Raw genomic sequence first — 21,803 nt, 5'->3', positions numbered from 1 at the left:
GCTGTTAAAAAATGCAAGATGTATGAAGGTAGTGAATTATGCTAATAAGCAATTTAGATTGGGAGAGACGTAATTAAATTTTATTATTTAATTGAAGATTTCTAATTAAAATAATAATAAATCTACATGCATATATTTATATATTGATTGGAAGGCTTCTGACAACGGTCACTTCTTTCCATTAGATCCCCTTCAGGCCTTTGGGACACCTACTACTTTCTTATATTATATAGTTGGGGCTTGCTACTTGTTGGCGTGTTGGGGTAAAAAAACTTGATGTGTTTTTTTTATCTTGCCATTGGAGTCTTTGGAATAAGAAAGAAATTTGATTTTCATTTTCTCATCCTAATAGGTAAATGTTTGTAGATGAAGATTCCATCTTAGCAACTCTATCACAAGGAAATTTTGTATATTTTGTTGTTGCTCAGTGCAAAATCAAGATATATTTTTTTTTTTTCTAAACTAAACATTGGTTGCATTTAGGAGCAAAGAGTTGTCTCCATGTCATCTTCACGGATGAAAGTTGTATGGTCCAACAATCCTGCCATATTACTGTTGATAGCTTGCTTGCGGTACAAGCCTATCTTTGATGATGAAGCAGTAGTAGTAGCTTGGTGGTGGGGAATATTTGGAAAGTTAAATCTTCAATGAAATCCATAATTTTTATGTGGTTTTCCTAACGAATAATGTTTTGACGTGAGAGGTTATACAAATAGGGCAAGGTAGGGTCTTGGAATTTGTACTCTATGCAAATGTGAAGGGGAAACAATAGAGCACATGCTGGTGTTCATTTGTATTTTTTCTCAAGAGGTATGGGGTGTTATTCTCCCCTTATTTGAGGATAGGGTACTTGGCAGGAGGCTTCCTTGTTGGGCTATTTGATGACAGAGCAGTCAAATAACATAGATCATTGCCCCTAATTGCCTCTACAACAATTTGGATAGGAAAGAAGGAATAACAATTTTGTAGACAAAGAAATCCCTCCTTTTCAGGTACATTATCAAATAAAATACCTATATGAAGGCATAAATGACTCCAAAGGTTAAAGCTCCAAGGTGGGTTGCAATCTAGAGGTTGATAAAACTTATCCATGGCCTTTTATTGGTGCTTTCCAAGGTGATATTCTTGTTATATATATTGTCTGCGAATATGTGTGATATTCTAGCTCTATATATTATCTGTGATTCGAACCCAAGTCAACTGCTCCTGCATGTGTGATATCTTGTTCTTTATATTATCTGCTATTCGAACATAAGTCAGCAATGCGCGAGAGGCAAATTCAAACTGGTGCTGCTTTTGGTGTCTTTCATGTCTACCCTTGCTAGAGAATTATCCATAATACATCAAGTTATGGATTCACCTGTCTCCCGATATTTGATTATTTTTCACATTTTGAAGTGGGCACAGACGATAGATCTTGTTTCATGTGCAAACATATCCATTGTGGGTGATAATGGGCAGTGGACCAGTAGGGTGGGCTTGTTGGGTCAATATAATTTGAACCCAACTGCAAATTTGATGCCCAAAACTTCACAACTAGTTTTGGGGGTTCCTTGGCAACAGAAAAGCAGAAAATTAGGAGGTTTGAGACTTTGAGGCAGTGCCCATCATATAAACCTTTTTATATCATAAAAATATTGACAATGGGAAATACTTTGGCATTCATGCTGGTGTAACCCTGCAACTTCCCAGGTGTGCATGTTGTTCACAATTCACGTTGTGATTTAGATATTTATGTGTTTGTTTTTGGTTGAAATTTCTACATGTATAGATAACCTATGTGACATCCTTGATAATCTTTCCATTTAAAGACAAAGTGAAGAAAGCACAGATCATAATTTCATATAGTTTAACTTGGAGGTGTTTAGAAGATTCATTTGTCAATTGAGTTGCTGCAAATAAGCTTCTTATCTTCATTTAATGTTCAAATACCTCAGTTTTATTTATAGTTTTGTTGAGTTAATGGTTAGTGAATGGCTTGATAAAGACTTTTTTCTTGATCCAGATTCACTTCGAATGCCACTAAACAAAAATAGTAGAAGTCAATAATGCAATTAATGCTCCTGTCAAACCGTGCCTCAGTTATTGAGGGTACTAAATTTATTGTGATTTCTTTATCTAGTTTGTAAATTACTCCATGCGGAGGGTAAGCAAAGCTTTCTAGATCCTCCTCTGAGTGAGCTCAATCTTGAAATGAATGTGATAATTGAGAAAGAAAAGCAGTCCCAATTCAATGGCTTGGAACTTATTTCTTCTGAAAATTTAACACCGTAGGTAGTTGTGGAAGCTGTTGGATCATGTCTAAAAAACAAGTATTCAAGAGGACTCCCTAGTAAGAGGTAAGGTCTTGAAGATATAACTTGGAATGTGAAGAATGGCACCATCATGATTGTGATTGTGTCTAAGCCACTTGGCAATTTCTTCTTGCCACTTGGTATTTTTTTCTTGTTAAACTCAGTTTCTCTTGGCTTTTGGACCTGTAATTTTTAGTTTGAATGTTTGACATGTGTGTAATGGTTTCTGGGTTCAGTGTTATAGTGTATAGACCTGTAGTTGTTGAATGAGTATTTGTTACCATAATAATGGATACAATTGTTTGAGACTTTTCTATATTTATTCACTACTGTGTTGGGTTCGGATTTATGTCATGCATATAATATGATGGAAATGAATTCATTGACCAAAGTGAGAGGCTTTGCTAGCAGAGGGCCCTAGAAGCATTCCATCTTGACAACAGTACATGGGGTGTTAATTTTCACCCAGTATCCCGATCCCCAACTAATTTTGTTGTTTATACAACTCTCCTCCAACCACATCATCGCATTATGGTGCGTATGGTTCTGAACTATGAACCTCCTTTAGTAAGATTATCATTCCTATTTGGGCATGTAACATGTGAAAATTTTCTTTGCAATGTTTAGGGTTTGGACTTACCACATTGAGGGCATCTGTCTCATGGATTCATGATAGAAAAAGCGAGTATCTGCTACAGCAATTTACTTTGAATCAATGCCATATTGTCTAGATGAGTCCTCAAGTGAGCTCGCATTTACAGTCTAATAATAATTAGGAGGGAAACAATTCCATCATTGACAAATATTGAACAAATATTTTGGGGAAGTGTTCAAAGTGTTAATGGTCGGGTTTGTTTTCTTGGGTTATAGGATTCATTGACTATGATATGCTTGAGAAGAATGCCACCCCTTTTAGGATCAAGCTTATCATTGCTGCTACTAGTGCATATCCCCGAGACATTGATTACCCTCAGATGAGGTAGGTATTGAAGGTGGGTATTTCTAGATCTTATAATGGCAGTCCTATAAAAACTTTCTCATTCCAACAATGTTTATTCTAGCATATTTTATTAATATGTTCTTATAGTATGTAATGTTGGATTTTTTATGCTTTTTAGTAGTAAAAAGTTTGTGGTTTGGGAAGATTTCCAATATAGTTGGGGCATACTTAATGATGGACATGGCACACATAAATGGTCTCATCGTTGATTCTATAATGGTCAGTTCATTTGATATTTATGATGTAGTAAAACCTACAACGCACAAGGTGAGTTGATGCTATTAATTTTATGTGCACTTCACCCTTTCGATTAAAAATATGAGTATATTAGATGGAACTTTTTTTGGATCTATCTTAATGATATATATCTAGGCCATTCACCCCTTGTAGAAGAAAAAAAATACCATTAATGTTCAAGAAACGAAGAATAACTAAAACAAATATGCCATTCCCATTATAGGAGGAGTGATTATAGAGCTAAGAGGCATAGGTTTTCCTTTTGATTCTCTTAAATGTTCTTTGATTCAGTTTCCTATTTTCATTTTTTTATGTTCTTTCTATTTCTTATGACTACTAGATCAAAGCTTCGATGAAACTCATTATGTTCCTTGAATTGTTTGTCAATTGTTTCACTTTTTTCCTTTCATTTTTATCTTTGTGATATTTTTCATTCTAAAATATTTTTGGATTGGAGGGTTGTGATTTTTAGTCTTTACGAGGTCCTTGGGGAGGCATGATATTCTCCAGGAAGGACCCAATATTGGGGGTCGACCTAGAGACAACCATCAAAAATGTATTTTTTCCAGGGTTACAGGTCAATCTGAGTTCTCCTTCCTTTCCTCCATCATCCATATTGTTCTCTTGCTCACTAATATCATAATATTGGATATATCGATTTTTTGTATCATTTTGTTTCTAAAAGATACATGAAATAATTTGTGGCTTTCTAGGGAGGACCACATAACCATACCATAGGAGGGTCGGTTGTTTGTTTAAAACATGATGGAACTATAGAGTTCAAGGCTTATCAAGTACAGTTGTAGCACTCTCACATGTCTAAGCTTCTGTAAAATTCATGCATGTGAATTATTTTTTGAATGGATTTTGTTTCTTATCAAAGGTAAAATAGTTTTAGTAAGTTGTAGCAAATTTCTGAGCCCTTGCAAATAGCCTAATAGATTTGGGTTACAATTTGGTGTCTCATGATAGTGAAATCACCTAGTTCTAATTGATTTGAGGCCCTTGGTAAGGATCCTCTTTTCATACGCTGGAGTACACAACCTACTTGTATATTGATTTCTATTGGATTTAGTTGGTTGAATGTAACATGCTATACATTAATGGTCTTGGAAGGGCATTGATGGTGCAAGAGTAGAGGATGTTTTGGTCATTCCTTCTACCACACTGAACAAGAATTTTGTACCAAGTTACATGAATTTTTTATTTGTATATTTAGATGTAAGGGATTCATTAATTTTCCTTAATCCATGGGATGATATAGCTTACTTTAATAACTTACATTTTCAGGTGATAAAAGTGTTATGGTTTCTAGTGGTATACACATAGGGACTCCTACATTAACCACCTCTGGGCTTCATGAGGATGACTTTATTAAGGTTGCAGATTTTACCATGAGGGGGTGCAGATAGCCATTAAGGCTAAGAGCTCTGTGAAAAGTACAAAATTAAAAGATTTTATAGAATTTTTTAAATCAGATAATTTCCAACGACGAAATAGCATTGTTGATCTCAAAAAGAAGGTTGAATCATTTGCTAGCCAATTTCCATTGTCTGGTGTTGGCACTGAAAATATTAGTTAGATATCTGACATGCTCACAAGATCAGAAGTGTCCTTTATTAACTTTTAGGTTGGGCTTCAGTGACGATAACCAAGTTGGGAAGATTTCGTTCCATGTGTATATTATAGTGATGAATAATGTTTTAATATGAATTTTGTCTGAATTTATGTTCTTTCCTAGCATTTCCATTAACAGATTCTATTCTAATGTGTTGGATGTTGAGTTTGCCATTTTATTTATTGGAAATTATGTACGACTCTCTTTTTGTTCATCACAAGAATTTTGTGTTGAAAAATATTGATAACTTGTATCGAAGCTATTATATCACTTATTTATGTGATGTGACTATGGATATTTTATATAGCCTAGAAAGCAATATTCCATACTTATCAAGGGCCCAGGTATTGGGCCAATGACACAGTTTCATAAAGCGTGTTCACTAATATACTTCTACACATTCACAGATACCATGTATACATGACACATTTGCAATCAATTGGGCTTCTAAGATTTTATTGTTACATTCATCATCTCACATGGGCTAGCAAGAATTGGTCCCATTTGTAGATTATATCAATGAACCATTTTGAGATCTGTATTTTTCTTGATTTTATGTGCTTTCCCTATATCAGCATACACTATCTGTTTTGGTGTGATGGATGTTGAGTTTTCTATTTTATTTATTGGCAAAAAAAGTATACATAATTTGTATGGTACACCCTTTCAATCCTTGATTTTCTTGAGTAATTATTTAGGCTCTCTTCTATTGGTTAGGACTAAGTAATATGAATAGTAGGCATAAAGACTTAAGTAGGAATAAGTAGAAATAAAGTGCTAATGTTACATTTATTGTACACACCCTTCATAGAATTAATTTACCACCCTATCCATGGTTTATAGATATAATTGGCGTAACTTGAGTAGGTATTTACACAGGGTTTGATTACTGAATTTACCATTTTACACACCTTGTCTGTGTTTCATTTGACTAGTTGACTACTCTTGCTATTTTGAATTATATTAGTATTAGTCAATATATTAGATTGATTGGGACTTACACCATTAAGATGCTACATTTTGAGTTTATTGGGTCTAGAGAATCAAGCTCTCATTTAGTTTATAGGACAGATGAATGCAAAGTATATAGAGACAAATTTGAGATCCAAAAACACAAAAAAATAAGTGGAGTATTTCATCCAATTACTATTGGATTCATTTATTCTAAACAAGTGTATATATAATTTGTTATGGAGTTTTATCAGTTGAAGAAAAAAGTGCAAGGATTGTTGGATTAAGGCTGTGAGACGTGATGTGATGTGCCTGAGGACTGTAAACTATACCATGATTGGGTGGTATCTATTTTGCAAAAATTGCAAAGGACTTGTAACTGGTCCCATACACAATAAGCAACCCCTTGTGGAGGTATGCGAGTCCATGAGAGGTGAACATGTCACTTGGGGGATTTGAACCCCAGTGGGTGTGATAACAACACCCTTCTTTCACTGAAAAGGTAAGATCCTATTGACAACATTGTTTAGCTTTTGATTTAATAGTATTCTGGTCTTAATTGTGTTAATAGGACATGGTATTATTCAATGGAATCTTAGTATATAAATGATGAACATGGGTTAAGTTTTGTTTCAAAATATTTGATTCTTGAATGCTCAAATTTTTGTGTGACCACCAAATGCAAGTCCTTTCAACCAACTGGATGTTCAAAGTAGTGCAAATTATAGTGATTACAATCTCACATTGCTAGAGATTGTTTTCAGTTGGAAGTGTTGAAAAGAATCATGGGAGCTTAAGAAACTTGGATTGTGAAACATATGAGTAACTGCTTCTATACCTTGGTAAACTTTCATTTGCATATATATATATATATATATATATATATATATATATATATATAGATAGATATATATATATATATATAGTCAATTCATTTGACTAGTTGACTACTCTTACTGTTTTGAATTATATTAGTATTAGTCAATATATTAGATTGATTGGGCCTTACACCATTAATAAGCTACATTTTGAGTTTATTGAGTCTAGAGAATCAAGCTCTCATTTAGTTTATAGGACAGATGAATGCAAAGTATATAGAGACAAATTTGAGATCCAAAAACACAAAAAAATAAGTGGAGTATTTCATCCAATTACTATTGGATTCATTTATTATAAACAAGTGGATATATAATTTGTTATGGAGTTTTATTAGGTGAAGAAAAAAGTGCAAGGATTGTTGGATTAAGGTTGTGAGACGTGATGTGATGTGCCTGAGGACTGTAAACTATACCATGATTGGGTGGTATATATTTTGCCAAAATTGCAAAGGACTTGTAACTGGTCCCATACACAATAAGCAACCCCTTGTCGAGTTATGCCAGTCCATGAGAGGTGAACATGTCACTTGGGGGAGTTGAACCCCAGTGGGTGTGATAACAACACCCCTCTTTCACTGAAAAGGTAAGATCCTATTGACAACCTTGTTTAGCTTTTGATTTAATAGCATTCTGGTCTTAATTGTGTTAATAGGGCAAGGTATTATTCAATGGAATCTTAGTATATAAATGATGAACATGAGTTAAGTTTTGTTTCAAAATATTTGATTCTTGAATGCTCAAATTTTTGTGTGACCACCAAATGGAAAGCCTTTCAACCAACTGGATGTTCAAAGTTGTGCAAATTATAGTGATTGCAATCTCACCTTGCTAGAGATTGTTTTCAGTTGGAAGTGTTGAAAAGAATAATGGGAGCTTACGAAACTGGGTTTGTGAAAAATATGAGTAACTGCTTCTACACCTTGGTGAACTTTCATTTGCATATACATATATTCCAACTAATCTCTCCTTGAATTAGCAGGATGTAAAATCTTGTGTGAATGGTGGGAATGGTATATTGGGATGTTTCCATTAACTGAGGTTTTGAACATCATGATTGAGTGTCAGTTTACAGGTAAAACTTGGCATGTTTTGAATTAGTAATGATTTCTCTCTCAATGCAAATTTTTCATCTGCATATGCATCTTAGCTGGGCTCTCTCGAAAATGGTAGACTATAAAAATTTTGTTATTGTGTGATTGATGGCATAAATTAAGATGATTTAATTAGCTCAGGTTTTCATTAGGTTAAGTGTCGAAGATCAGGATTGAAAGTCGTCTACACCCGTGGTGGTTTCTCAAATAGTAATGGTGTTTTAATGAGAAATCTTCATCTCCATGTACATTCATACTTGACTCTTTCATAAATGGTAGATTTTACTTTTGTGTTTTGAGTATTATTGGTCGAATAAGGTAACGATATGTAGGCAACTCGGTTATTGCATAGCATCCATGATTTTCCTACGTCTAGTCATCATCTTGTGCTTGCTTTTTTTGTTGTACACTGCAAAATTGAGAGTTTTTTGCTTTTGATCAACTACTCTGATTTTTCAATGGGTATTTATGTTTGATAATGTGGTGTTTGTGCATGATTTGTTTTAATTCCTACACAGCTGTTGTGATATGTCATTCATCAAAAGATAATATTTTTTTCAGTCTGGATTATTTTTCATTACTCCACTGCCAAAACACATAAGTCCCTGTTGCGTTATGCATGTATTTGGTTCTTGGAATTTTATGTTGGCAATTCCTTTGTTGTTCATTGTAATACATTTGAAATTAAACATGAGGTGTTGTTTGTGGGGTAATACATTATTCTTAAACAACAACTCTTGTTGATCAATGCTTTGAATCTTTTTGTATTTGATGTAATGACCCCCAGTCATTCCTGATGTTATGTAGATCGTTCTCGCAAGCGTTATCGCATGCTTAATGTATTGCCTTCATATAGTGACCTAACCATGTTTTTTTATTGTTGCAACTCCATTGATATTATTGTCAACTTCTCATTGGTTCTATTCAGTTGTAATCAATGCCTCATGAGTTTGTGATTTTGGAGAAGGTGATAAACTAGGGGAGGGAAGCGAGTAGTGGAATGGGGACCAATAGTGGAGATAGAACCTGACCTCTAAATTTATAACAAATCAAAACAAATCACACTGATAACACATTATAAAAGTGGTATGAAAATAATGAAGAATTCTCACAAGTTTAAATATAGTCCATAAAATCACTAGGCATACAATTATCTAGAAAGTGACTCTTAGTTCACTACCATACAAAACATGATGTCCAAACACATATTTAAATGCTCTCGCATAAAGACACTTCAAATCCTTAGACATTAAGAACCATCAAATGTTTAGTCCAACAAGGTTCAGTTTTGATGTACAGATTACCTATCACACCTGTCAAAGAGGTTGATTACTGGAGAATGTCTACAGTAAACGATGTTCCAATGTGTATAACCTCGAGTTCATATAGAGCACAATTCTTATTTCCCCTTGTGCATTTGATCAGACATGAATAGGTAATGCTTATCATACAATTCTTTCCATGACCCACCCCTAAGTTTGAAATCTATAATGCAAAGGAGTAACTTATTCAACTATGTTAAAAAAGGCCATTAATCAAATCAATTTTTCAGGGCCATTAAACATTTTAGAAGCACCAGCATTGTCTAGGAGAAACTAAGAGCCCCTAGATCATAATGAAATCAATCCTAGACACATATATCATCATTCTACATATGCAATCCTTGTCGATGACCATTCACCACTCAACTTTCTAATGGAATGTTATACATTTAATCTATAATTCATGGAAGCACCATTGCAGAAACTCAGTTTACAATATTGCTCTCTAGATCACTGTCATAATTTCATACAATGTACCTTTATTCTTGGGACTCATTAATCAAGATTTCCAATGGAGAATTATAAATCTAAACCATCATTAATGGAAGCACCATTTTTTCAACCAAATTTACAATAATTCTCTATAGGTCACTCCAAACATTTCTCTGACCACGAATCTTTAGTTAGGGATCAACACTATTTCATAAACTCTGTCCTTTTAAATTTTTGTTTCTTGACACCTATGTTTACCTTAAATTTTTTTGTTTCCTTGTTGCTATGCACTGCATCAACCTCTATTATTCTAAAATATTTGGTTGTTTAATGTTTTTCTGTCATGCACGAGGAAACAATGTTGCTCTTGTGAAGGTAAGAATGCAAGTGACAAGGGTTGATCATCTACAAAACTCTTCCTCAAATGAGGAGTTAAATCTAGTAGGTTTTGAAGAGCATAATGATATAAGAGTTGAAGAGCATATGATGTATACGTTGAAGGTGGTGCTTCTGCATGAATTATAGTGCGAGGTGCAATTTTAACCAAGAATATTAGTGTTAACAGAGGCTAAATTAAAGAGGATATGCACAAGGAAATTGATGATGTTGACTTCAATGGATGCTTAATAAGAGTTGCAGTGAGAAAATATGCAACTCAACAGCATAAATACATTATTGGCTAAATACCTCATGCAAGGAAGAAGAAGAAAGGGGTTATTAGAGTGTTAATTGAACAAAGGAAGGAAATAATTGATTGGTGTAAGGAGATACTTGAAATTGACCATGACCTAGAATTGATACAACTTAAGGCTAACATTGCTCCACTTTGAGTCCATTCGAAGATGGATTTTGGTGAAATCAGGGTGTGCAAGAGTTAAGAAAATATATCAAGAGCTGGCATTATGAATAGTTGAAATCCTAAATAGAGACAAAGGTATGAATTTACACCCTAAAATTCTGACCAAGTTCTATTACACTCTATCCAAGGCATACAATGATTATTCATACAGTTTACAAAATATATATGCAATTTTGACAAGTTTCCTCACCATGTTGGAAGGAATTGTGGCATGTGGATAAATGCCAAGCGAATGAGTGAAAATGTGAAATTACAATTGGTTTATCAATGTCTAGGCTATATTTGTTTTAGGGAAATAAAAATATGAAGAACCATGTCAATAATTGTGAGAAAGGAATATCCTTGGTTACACATCCTAATGCATGGATAACTAAATAATTGTTTATGATTTGGCTAAACGATTTTGTCACTTTTTACCTGGAGTCGTCTATCTTACAGACATATACTTGTTAATTTTTTATGGCCATCATAACAACATATTTTTACAAACCAAAGAGGCAAACACAATAGGCATACATAGTGTTGGCACTGCTTAGACATTACTCATAAGTTGCAACCCCTAGAAGTGTTTTTGGGCCTTTTAATAATCACTTAAGGCTTGAGAGAATAAATTGGATGGCAAAGAACGCAATGGAGAGAGGTAAAAAGGTTTGAAACAGTTGAAATTGCTAACATATCTATTGAAATGACCTTGACACCCTCTACTATTAATGTGGAATTTAGGTGTTATGGAATTTGGCTAGTCAATTATGATGCTCTTACGATGATGAGGCTTGTAGCCAAGTTTTTGAAATACCTGGTGATAAAGATGCAAAATTTGTTATAAACATGTTGAGTCTACCTCAAGGATGTTACCATGTATTAGGTGATGATGATGAACATCGCAATGCTACTTAAGAATATGATGGAGAAATTCAAGAAAAAATAGTAGTTGTTGATGAAAAAAACCACATACAAATTTTACAAATGCTAATCAAAATGAAATTGTTGAAATGAATGTAATTGAAGGTGGTTGAGTGATGGGAAGCATTAATGAGAAATTTGCATCACCAAGCCAAGTGACCTTACATGAGTGGTTAGCGGAAGCCATGATGAATATGAATTGAAATGATCTTTACAAAGACTAATGAAGAAATCCTTAACATGCCTTCATTCGTGTTGGGCCATAAGGTGTTCAGTTGGTGGGGACCAAAGTTACATAAATATTTTATTGTTGGTCTATTAAACTCCATAATTCAAGGTAGGAAGCATTTTTTGGTTGGGTAAGATACAACTATTTAGGTAAGAGAAAGGAAGATTGGTACGTAAGGGGGCCCTGTTTCATTTTCCTACTTGCATAAAGCCTACTTGAAGGGGAGGGATTTTAACACAATGACTCAAAATAGAAGATTGCATCATAAGATCACAGGTAAGGTTCATGTGTATGGGATTCCCTCGATTCAACACTTCATGACATGGTAGAATGACATTCATAACTTATATATTTCTTGAAGAACATAGTGTAATGACCAAATATCATATGGAAGGATGAACTACCGAAAGGTTGATGGCTTAAAAACTACCTGGAGAGCAAATGAAAGTGTTTATAAATTGCCCCTACAAATATAACAACTTCTCCTTACAATGAGGCTGCAAATTTGTAGAAGCAAGAAATTCCTTTGTCACAATTAGGCTGGCATTTGAGAAATTGGTTTGATATGGAATCAACAAGGTAGTAATGGAAACACTTGAGGAAACAAAAGTTGGGAGAAAAGTAAAACAAAATTTGTACAAACATTAATCTCTCATAGCTTGAAAAAAGTGGTAGAGAAAAGATTAATTTCTCCTACCTTGACAGAACTGGTGGTAAAGATCAACACCTACAAGACAAACACAGCCACTGAAACTTGCAACATTGTTTGTGGGAAGAGAAAATTATGTTTCTTTTTTCCAAACATGTATGTTAGTATATTACAGTTTAATGAATATGTTCTCCTATTATCATATATGGTTTCATACTTTAACAAAAAAATCACCAAGACATTACAATGTTTTATTATTCAGTGAAATATTTGCCAAGGTCTTACAAGATTTTATAATCCAATGAAAGATTCGCCGTGACTTTACAAGATAATATAATCTAGTGAGAGATTCACCAAAAAAATTATATATACATATTATATTATTGATAAAATCGCCTCTCATTTTTCCTATGTATCATGGGGATTCGCCCATTTATTATACATATAAATTTAGGGTGGTTCTTAAAATTAAAGCCTGATACCATGGTCACCATTTTGAATTTCCTTATAGATGTTGATATATTTTCTTTGGAAGATGTTGAGTTTGAGGTTAAGAGGCTAACTAATGTGAAGGGTAAGGATATTGACATCTACCATGGAAAATTTTAGTAATGTTCTGGGCTAATTTTCCATGAAATTCGCCAATTTCCAATTTTATAAAAGACGATTCGGAATATAAAATTATTTTACCTTAAAAATCGCCAACATTATAGAGAGACTATATAAATTATAAATTTGATTAATTTTACAAATATATCAATAAACATTTATAATTTGCATAATTAGTGAGATTCAATGTTTGAAACTTCAAGAAAATTTTCCATCCTTAAAATTTTCCTTGACATCTACCAAGTTGAAATTTTTGAAATGAGATGGTCTATCCTCATCCCCCACATACACAATATCTTAAATTGTGTACTGAAATAAGGTTTCCTTCATGATTAGACACAAAACCTCATTATTCCTATCTTTAAAGGTGGGGATAAAATCATTCCTTGTAATTATACAACCATTATGATTAGCCATGCTTTAGCGAAGCTATATGGAACGATTTTGGAAATGAAGATCAGCCTATGGATATAAATTGATGGTAAAATAGATAAATGCCAATATGTGTTTAGGAGATATCATTCAACTATGAATGACCTTGTTACTCTTAGTATCATTGTAGAATAATGTCACAATAATTAAACATATCTCTACTATTGTTTTATTGACTTTATAAAATATTTTGACACTATTCCTAACAAAAATATGTGGAAGAGGTTAGAAGAGAAAATGGTTCCTCTAGATTTTTATGATTGGTTAGAAGAAATTAAATGCAATATTGGAGTCAAGCAAGCGTGTCCCTTATCCCCTACCCTTTTAGGCATATACAATTATATGTTAGAAGAGATTTTTTAAGAAGCAGGTTGTGTTGGCCCCATGCTCACCAACATAGTCATAATTATTCTCCTTTATATTGAAAATATTATTCTCTTAGCAAGGAGCCATTAAAATCTTGGCAAGAGACTAATAATCCTCTAAGAATTTTCCCTTCAGGATAACTATGAAAATTAATATTGAAAAAAATACAGTCATGATAATTAAATTTGAAAGGATCACATATGATACTTTCATATATGAAAACAACTGCTTGGAGGAAGTTCCTTCATAAAATTATTTTGTACTCGATATCCATCACAACCTCAATGAGAGTTATAGCATCGAGAAAAAAAAATTGGAGGATGGAAATATTAATATGAGTTTGAAAGAAATTTCAAGTCAAAAAATCTTTGGATATGGGATAAAAAGAAACTCCTCTTTTAGGCTGTCATCTCATCTATTATTTTATATGGATGTGAGGCTTGGAATTGCAATATATCCAAAGAGTCAGGGAGTAATATAAAACATATCAACAAGAAATTTATAACATGTAGTCTAAAGATTAAAGGAAATAATCACTATCTTATCCTCTTTATTTAAGAAAGGCTTCACCCATTGAAAGTATGGTTATGAATAGAAGAATAAATTAAACAAAATGGAAGCCAAATGATTTCGTAAAATTTGCTATAATCCTAGCCAAACCACCAATCTTCAGCTCAAGACAAGGATGGAACAAGGATGTCTAGTCTTTTCTTGAACATTGTGGGATAAGGGAGGATATGATTTTGATGAGTAAGAATAATATTAAAAATATTTGTACTTCAAAATTTAAATAAAAATGTAGGGTGATAAAGAGTTATGGGGGAAAATCAAACTAAGATGTTACAAGGAGATGATCAATCCTAATCTTGAAAATCAAAAGCTTCTCTCCTTCTTGACTAATGTTAAGAAGAAAATGAATATTTCTAAAATAAGAAAAATATGCCATGATCTTCATAGTGAAACTAGACAATGGTTACCTCCAAAAACAACATGGGATGAAAGAGTTTGTCACCTTTGAGACACCAAGAGAGTTGTAGATGAAACACCCTTTGTCTTAGATTATCAATCTTATACTCGCATTCAATCTAATATTCAAAATATTTTTCAAACTACTAGCCTTCTTGACCTTTTAAATGAGAAAAACTAGGGTGATTTTGGAACACTTATCTTAAGGCTACTTGAGTGTAGAAATAAAATGCTAAAGAACATAATCATTTATTTATAGTAAATTTATTCTATTCTTCAAGTTCGATTTCTACTAGAAGTAATAATCTTGCTCTATTTTGAAAAATAATTGTGAAATCTTTATATTCATTGCCAACATTACTAGATCATAATTTTTACTTTCATTCTATAAATGTTATGAAATTAGTAAAAAAGAAATATCATAAATATAAAATCTTATTGAAAAATCATTGTGCCATTAATCAAATAGATTTTTCCATACCAATCATAACACATATTGATTGAGACTCTTCTTTGGTTTAAAATCCTATTTGTTTTTATGGTTGGATAACACATCCATCTTAGTTAAATTGCTATAGTTTGACACAAACTCAACTTTTTTTTGTTAGATAATGAATGCCCAAGTTAATGTACTTGTGGTTGTCACCATGATTGGTTATAGGTCATGGCATTAGTCCTCACTCCTAAAAAGTGATAGCTATCAAAATCAAGTGTAGCAAACCTAAGGCTCATGATCGGATATAAATATTTATATCTTTACATATTATTTGGGTTGCACAACTTTGATAAATATAATTGGTTCTTTCTACATCATTTCTCTACCTCATTTAATTAGTTGAGTACCATCATTTTGAAAATTGATTTTTTCTAATCATTTCTGTAGGTGAGTACAATCATTGAAAAATGAAGGCCAAAATTTCATAAATATAATTAGATCCTTCTACATCATTTTTCAACCTCATTTAATTAGGAGAGTACAATCATTGAAAGTGAACCAAAAAAACGTGGGTAAATGATTTTATAGGTAGTAGTCATTCCTAATAACATAGCGACAAGAAATGGGATAATTGAAGTATTAGCGCCTAAAAAACGACAAGGAAAACGGAGCTATGCTGATAAATAAAGGATTATGACCTAGATTAGGCAAAAGCATACCCACAAGTAAAGGTATTTATGATAGTAAATACGAGATAAGCACCAAGTAAAGGCATTTATGCTTATAAGTACACGACAAACACCTGGAAACTTAATAACGCAGCGACAATGAAACGGATCTGTGCCGTGAAATGCGGGATTAGCTCATAAGGCAAGAACGGCAACTAAAGGGATATTTGCTTATGAATAAGTAATGGAAAAGTGGCCAGAAAAGGTGGGAATGCGTACAACGAAAGGAATCTAAGACAAAAAAGAAAGGAATGGCGCAAATACCTGCGAGGGTGTCCCAAGAAGTAAATGTACCGAAGAACAAACGTTGGGGAGAGGAAGCCCGGAAAAATCTATGGGGGTAAAGTTTTTATTTTATAATTAAAATCTATGGGGTAAAGTTTTTATTCTATTGAGATTGGGTCGAGGTTTCAAACTAACTATTCATCCTCTTTATCGGGTGAAAAAATCAATCTTCTCAAATGTTTAAATAACATAGATGCATTCTCTGGAATTAGTAGTAGGAAGCTAAAAAAGGATTAAAATAACTAAGCTAAATGAACCAATAAAGATAAAGTCAGATAAGGTGACATAGAAATGAAAATAGAAAAAATAGAAAATAGAAATGAAAAACAATCGAGAGGAAAGAGCAGGAATCTAGCTCCTGCTTAATTTCCAACCATCATCCATGTTGAGATTGATCGCATGTTTCTCAATCTCAATGGTTTCTCTTACCTTCCTATGTTGGAAGTGATCAACCCTTGCGATTACTTGGGAATCCTCAATAGAGACATGGTGCTTATACTTCACTGCATGTTAGATAAAGCTCAAGAACGATTGTGCCCAATGTGTTGCATGCTCTTGGACTCTTTGGTTAATGGATTGTGCCTAATGTCTATTGCATGTTCTTTGATTCTTTGGTTAATGGAGCTAACAGTTTCACCTATGTAAGGAATCCCACACTAGTAAGGAATTGAGATGAAAGTGGTCTACTTACCTTTGTCTTGCGGATGAACCACATTAGTTGGTTCAACTAAATCTCAATAATGTGATTATTTTGAAAAAAAAATCTCATTATCAATATCGATCTAGCAATAATAATAGTAAAATTACAAGTTAATTATTATTATTTTTTTTATTTTTTTTTTAACAACATGGATATATCATTAAGCAAGATTTTTTATCTTGCTTATTATACATTGGTGTCTATAAGAATTAACAGAGCATTTCTTTTTATTGTCACACTAATTGATAATTACATTAAACTGAAGCCCAAAATAGACATGCCTATAAACATAACAAAATTGAAAAGAAATTTTTTAACTATTTCTTATTTTGATTGTTTTCACTCATTTTGATTATAATTAAAATAATTTCCACATATATATAGTATTGATTTCAAAAACCATTTTCTTGGTTTTTTTAATCATTTGGTTATATCATTTTTTATTATAACAATGCTACATAATTTATAACATATTTATAATATAACAGTTATCAAATGATTTATCTATATAATTTAAATGGCTAAGAAAACATCTATAAACATAAAAAACATTTAGTTCAATATACATTTCAAATTACAAAGTTAAAAATAAAAATAAAAAAAATCATTAACTAAATTATAACATCATTATTTTTATTAATTATATACGTGTGTGTTTAATATGATTTTTAAAGATAGAAATCCACTTCCACTTCATTATGGAGATTTTTACCTTGCAAATAGCCTTTGTTAAAATACTATGGCCCAATGCCATGGCTTACTAATACCATCATCACATTTTTCAAATTAATCAATTTAATTAAAAAAATAAAACTATTATATATAAATACTAATTAAAAATATTATTATCTAAATCAAATCTCTATCTTCCACACAATAATTTTTAATAATTAATCTAAAATCTTAAAAACCCTATTTCAAAATTTTATTCCAAAATTTCATACCTAATGCATGTATTAAAATAATTAGTTCAAACTCAATTATTAAAATACATTACATGAGTGGGTGCATGACGCTCTATATATAAACAATGGCAATATGGTTCCAAGGCACAAATTTTAGTTCGTTATAATCTTCACCTATCACAGTAGGCCGAAAGGTATCATACCGTAGAAGCCTAACACAAATGGCTCTAGTTTCTGTTGCACCGTTGGTTTCCATGCGCAGACTCAAATCCTGGAATGCACAGGCAACGGAAGTCCGCAACACGTTTTATAAGCATGAGATCGACCACTTCTGTATCTAGCGATGACGCTGAAAGGAGATGCGTAGGCGATTATCATTACAATCAATGGGACGATGATGTCATAGACTCTCTGGCAACGTCTTATGAGGTCGTTAACTAATTTCATAAAAATTTATTCTTCTGCATATTCCTTTTTTCGTTCAGAATTGGTTTACTGTATTTAATGTAATGTCATTCAGGCACCTTCCTACCGTGAACGTCATCATAGACTTATTGGGGAAGTAAAAGAAATGTTCAATTCGATGGCAGTGGAGGATGGAGAACTAATCAGTCCCCTCAATGACCTCCATCAACGTCTTTGGATGGTCGATAGCGTTGAACGGTTGGGGATCGATAGGCATTTCCAAAATGAGATCAAATCAGCATTGGATCATGTTTACGGGTCTGTCCCCATATCCTTATCATCATGTTTAATCTCTGCTTTATACATCGAAAACACACGATTATAACAAGAAAGTTATTTGGTCAGCAGCTATTGGCACGAAAAAGGCATTGGACGTGGCAGAGAAAATGCTCTGATTGATCTCAACTCAACGGCCTTGGGACTTCGAACTCTCAGACTACATGGATATCCAGTGTCTTCAGGTATACATACATGTTTTATTAATTAATTACTCTTTGAACGTTCTCATTATAACTGACAACTGCCATTTACGAGGACGCATTGACTGATAATCCATCATACATTAATATCAGTTGTGTTACAACACTTCAAAGACCTCGACAAGCAGTTTGCCTGCTCTGCCATTCAAACAGAGGGAGAGATAAGAGGCGTGCTCAATTTATTTCGGGCATCCCTCATTGCCTTTCCCGGCGAAAAACTCATGGAAGAGGCCGAAATCTTCTCTACAATGTATTTAAAAGATGCCCTACAAAAGATTGCGGCCTCTAGTCTTTCACAAGAGGTGAGCCAGTAATACTAATATCACATCAGCTAATTAACATCACATATCATTATTGGTTGGCATCTGTGTTTTATAGTTTCAATTTTGTCGATGGCAGATAGAGTATGTTCTGGAGTATGGTTGGCACACAAATCTGCCGAGACTGGAAGCAAGAATGTACATGGAAGTATTTCCACAAGACACTATATATGAGTAGGTTCATTATTTCATTATGTAACATCCAATTTTAATTCCATAACTTAAAGACTAGTTTTTCGTTAATATCTTTAGTTGAATGCACAAATGCTCCTCGCATAGATCCATATATGTTGAGAGAAATACTACCCTGTATCAAAGCATTGTGTCTTTTAATAATTTAGTTCCAATGTAATACTAATCAATTAATGACGCGCTATATATATAAACATGAACAGGAAGAAACTCGTAGAACTTGCAAAAGTGGAGTTCAAAATCTTTCACTCGTTACAAAAGAGGGAGTTACAATCTCTCTCCAGGTAATGATCTCTCATTGGATATCGTCTGAAAAGTAACTGAATTTGAGTGGCGAAAAAATCAAGAGAGTAAATAAATGAAGTTTGTTTGTTTAGATGGTGGAAACATTATGGGTTCCCTAAACTGGCATTCACGCGACATATTCACGTGGGGTACTAGACTTTTGCATCTTGCATTGCAACCGATCCTAAACATTCCGCATTCCGACTTGGCTTCGCCAAAATTTGTTATTTTGGAACAATGGAGGAGCTCGAACTCTTCACCGCAGCAATTAAGAGGTGACAATTTACAGTTGGTAGTAACATGTTTTGTTTTCGTTTTTTCTTCATTTTATTTTCATGTTAAGGGTTGTGAAATAGTTGTGAAAGTGATGGACTATAAAAATATTTTAAGGTAATAGATATATTCAAACGTCAATCGTAATTTAATATTCATGTTACTACCAAAATCGTACCACGATATGACCTTTCACTGCACTAACTGACATGAGTAAACGTTAATGTGTATAATGATCAGATGGGACCCCTTGTCGATAGATTCTCTTCCGGAATATATGAAAGGAGTTTACATAGCGATGTACGACACGGTAAACGAAATGGCGAAAGAGGAAGAGAAAGTTCAAGGCCGCGACACAGTCAACTATGTTCGACAGGCTGTATGTACCATTATAAAGCAAATATATACAAATATTTATTTCTGAGAAAGTTAAGAAAGCCAAATATTTCACTGAGAGATGATTAGTTAATTTATTTTGCTTGTCATGTTCAGTGGGAGTCTCTTTTGGATTCGTATATGATAGAAGCGAAGTGGATTTCCAGTGGTTATCTGCCAACGTTCCAGGAGTACCTGGATAACGGGAAAATTAGTTTGGGTTCTCGCTTAATCACATTGCAACCTATCCTCACTTTGGGTGATCCCCTTCCTCATGAAATCCTGCAGGAAATTGACTTTCCATCGAAGTTCAGTGACTTGATATCTGCCATTCTTCGACTGAAAGGTGACACTCAATGCTACAAGGTACTCTCGACAAACTTGTATATCAAATGGAGTAAGTTCCGCATTTGTTGATTGTGTATACAAACACAGATGATAGTGAAATTGGCATGGTGAGTGTAGGCTGACAGGGCGCGTGGAGAGGAAGCTTCGTCCGTATCCTGTTATATGAAAGACCATCCTGGATTAACAGAGGAAGATGCTATCAATCATATCAATGCTATGGTATCCAACTTACTCAAAGAACTAAATTGGGAGTTACTCAAACCCGACAGCAATGCTCCCGTTTCTTGCAAGAAAGCTGCTTTTGACAATTGCAGAGTTTTACATCACGGTTACAAATACAGAGATGGTTATGGTGATGCCACCATTGAAACAAAGTATTTGGTGACGAGAACCGTCCTTGAACCCGTGCCTGTGTAACCACACGTCAAATCTACAACAAGTTCCTACTTAATTTAGGTTTCTGATTTCACAAAATAAACCTCGATGTTGAATACGGAGCTCACCTTGCTTCGTCGAGATTTCTCTGTCATATCTGGAGGACGTAGTGCAGTGCATTAGGATCAGAGAGATACCACAGTATATGTTGGGTCATGTTATTCTATTATATTGATTATGAAATATGTGCGTTCTTGTTATTCTATTTCAGTGATTGAATTCCATATCACTTCCATAGTAATCAACATAGAGAAAAGGATAACTCTAAAAAGTGTATAAATTTCAGAACCAATCACAAAGATTTCACATTTTGGCTTTTAATTATAAATTTAATTTATAAATACAAACTTAAATTTAATTTCAGTTTTTTTATTTTTGATATGCATATTTATATTATTTTTTAATATAAATTATTTAATAATTAATATTTTGTCTATGTTGTACAACTCTTTTGAGGATTTTTTATTTTTATTATTTTTTTAAAATTTGGGTTAATTTGTTATTAAGTTTAGCTTAACCTAGTTGGTTTAATTATTTTCTTAATTTTTAATTTAGGGAAATAAATTAATTCATTAGTAATAATTGAGACATGTTCAATTTTCTTCTAGACACTTCTATTAAAACTCAAGTGCTCTTAGCCATAAATTATATCATTTCAGATCTAGATCTTCATCATTGATTTCTCAATGAGAGATAGGTAATTTTGGAGATCAATTCATTGTAGTGAAAGGGGCGCAATGA

The 21,803-nt window shown here is 33.2% G+C and overlaps 1 pseudogene; it reads left to right on the top strand.

The window, feature by feature from the left end:
• LOC149145329 ((-)-camphene synthase, chloroplastic-like) overlaps nt 1–21,044 on the top strand; it is a 28,798-nt pseudogene extending 7,754 nt beyond the window's left edge.
• Nucleotides 21,045–21,803: the final 759 nt, after the last annotated feature.

This window comes from Pinus tabuliformis, chromosome X, assembly GCF_031772625.1.
Source record: "Pinus tabuliformis cultivar Carrire ecotype Pingquan chromosome X, CPIR1, whole genome shotgun sequence".
NCBI lineage: Eukaryota > Viridiplantae > Streptophyta > Pinopsida > Pinales > Pinaceae > Pinus > Pinus tabuliformis.
This window is presented reverse-complemented; position numbering and strand designations above follow the sequence as displayed.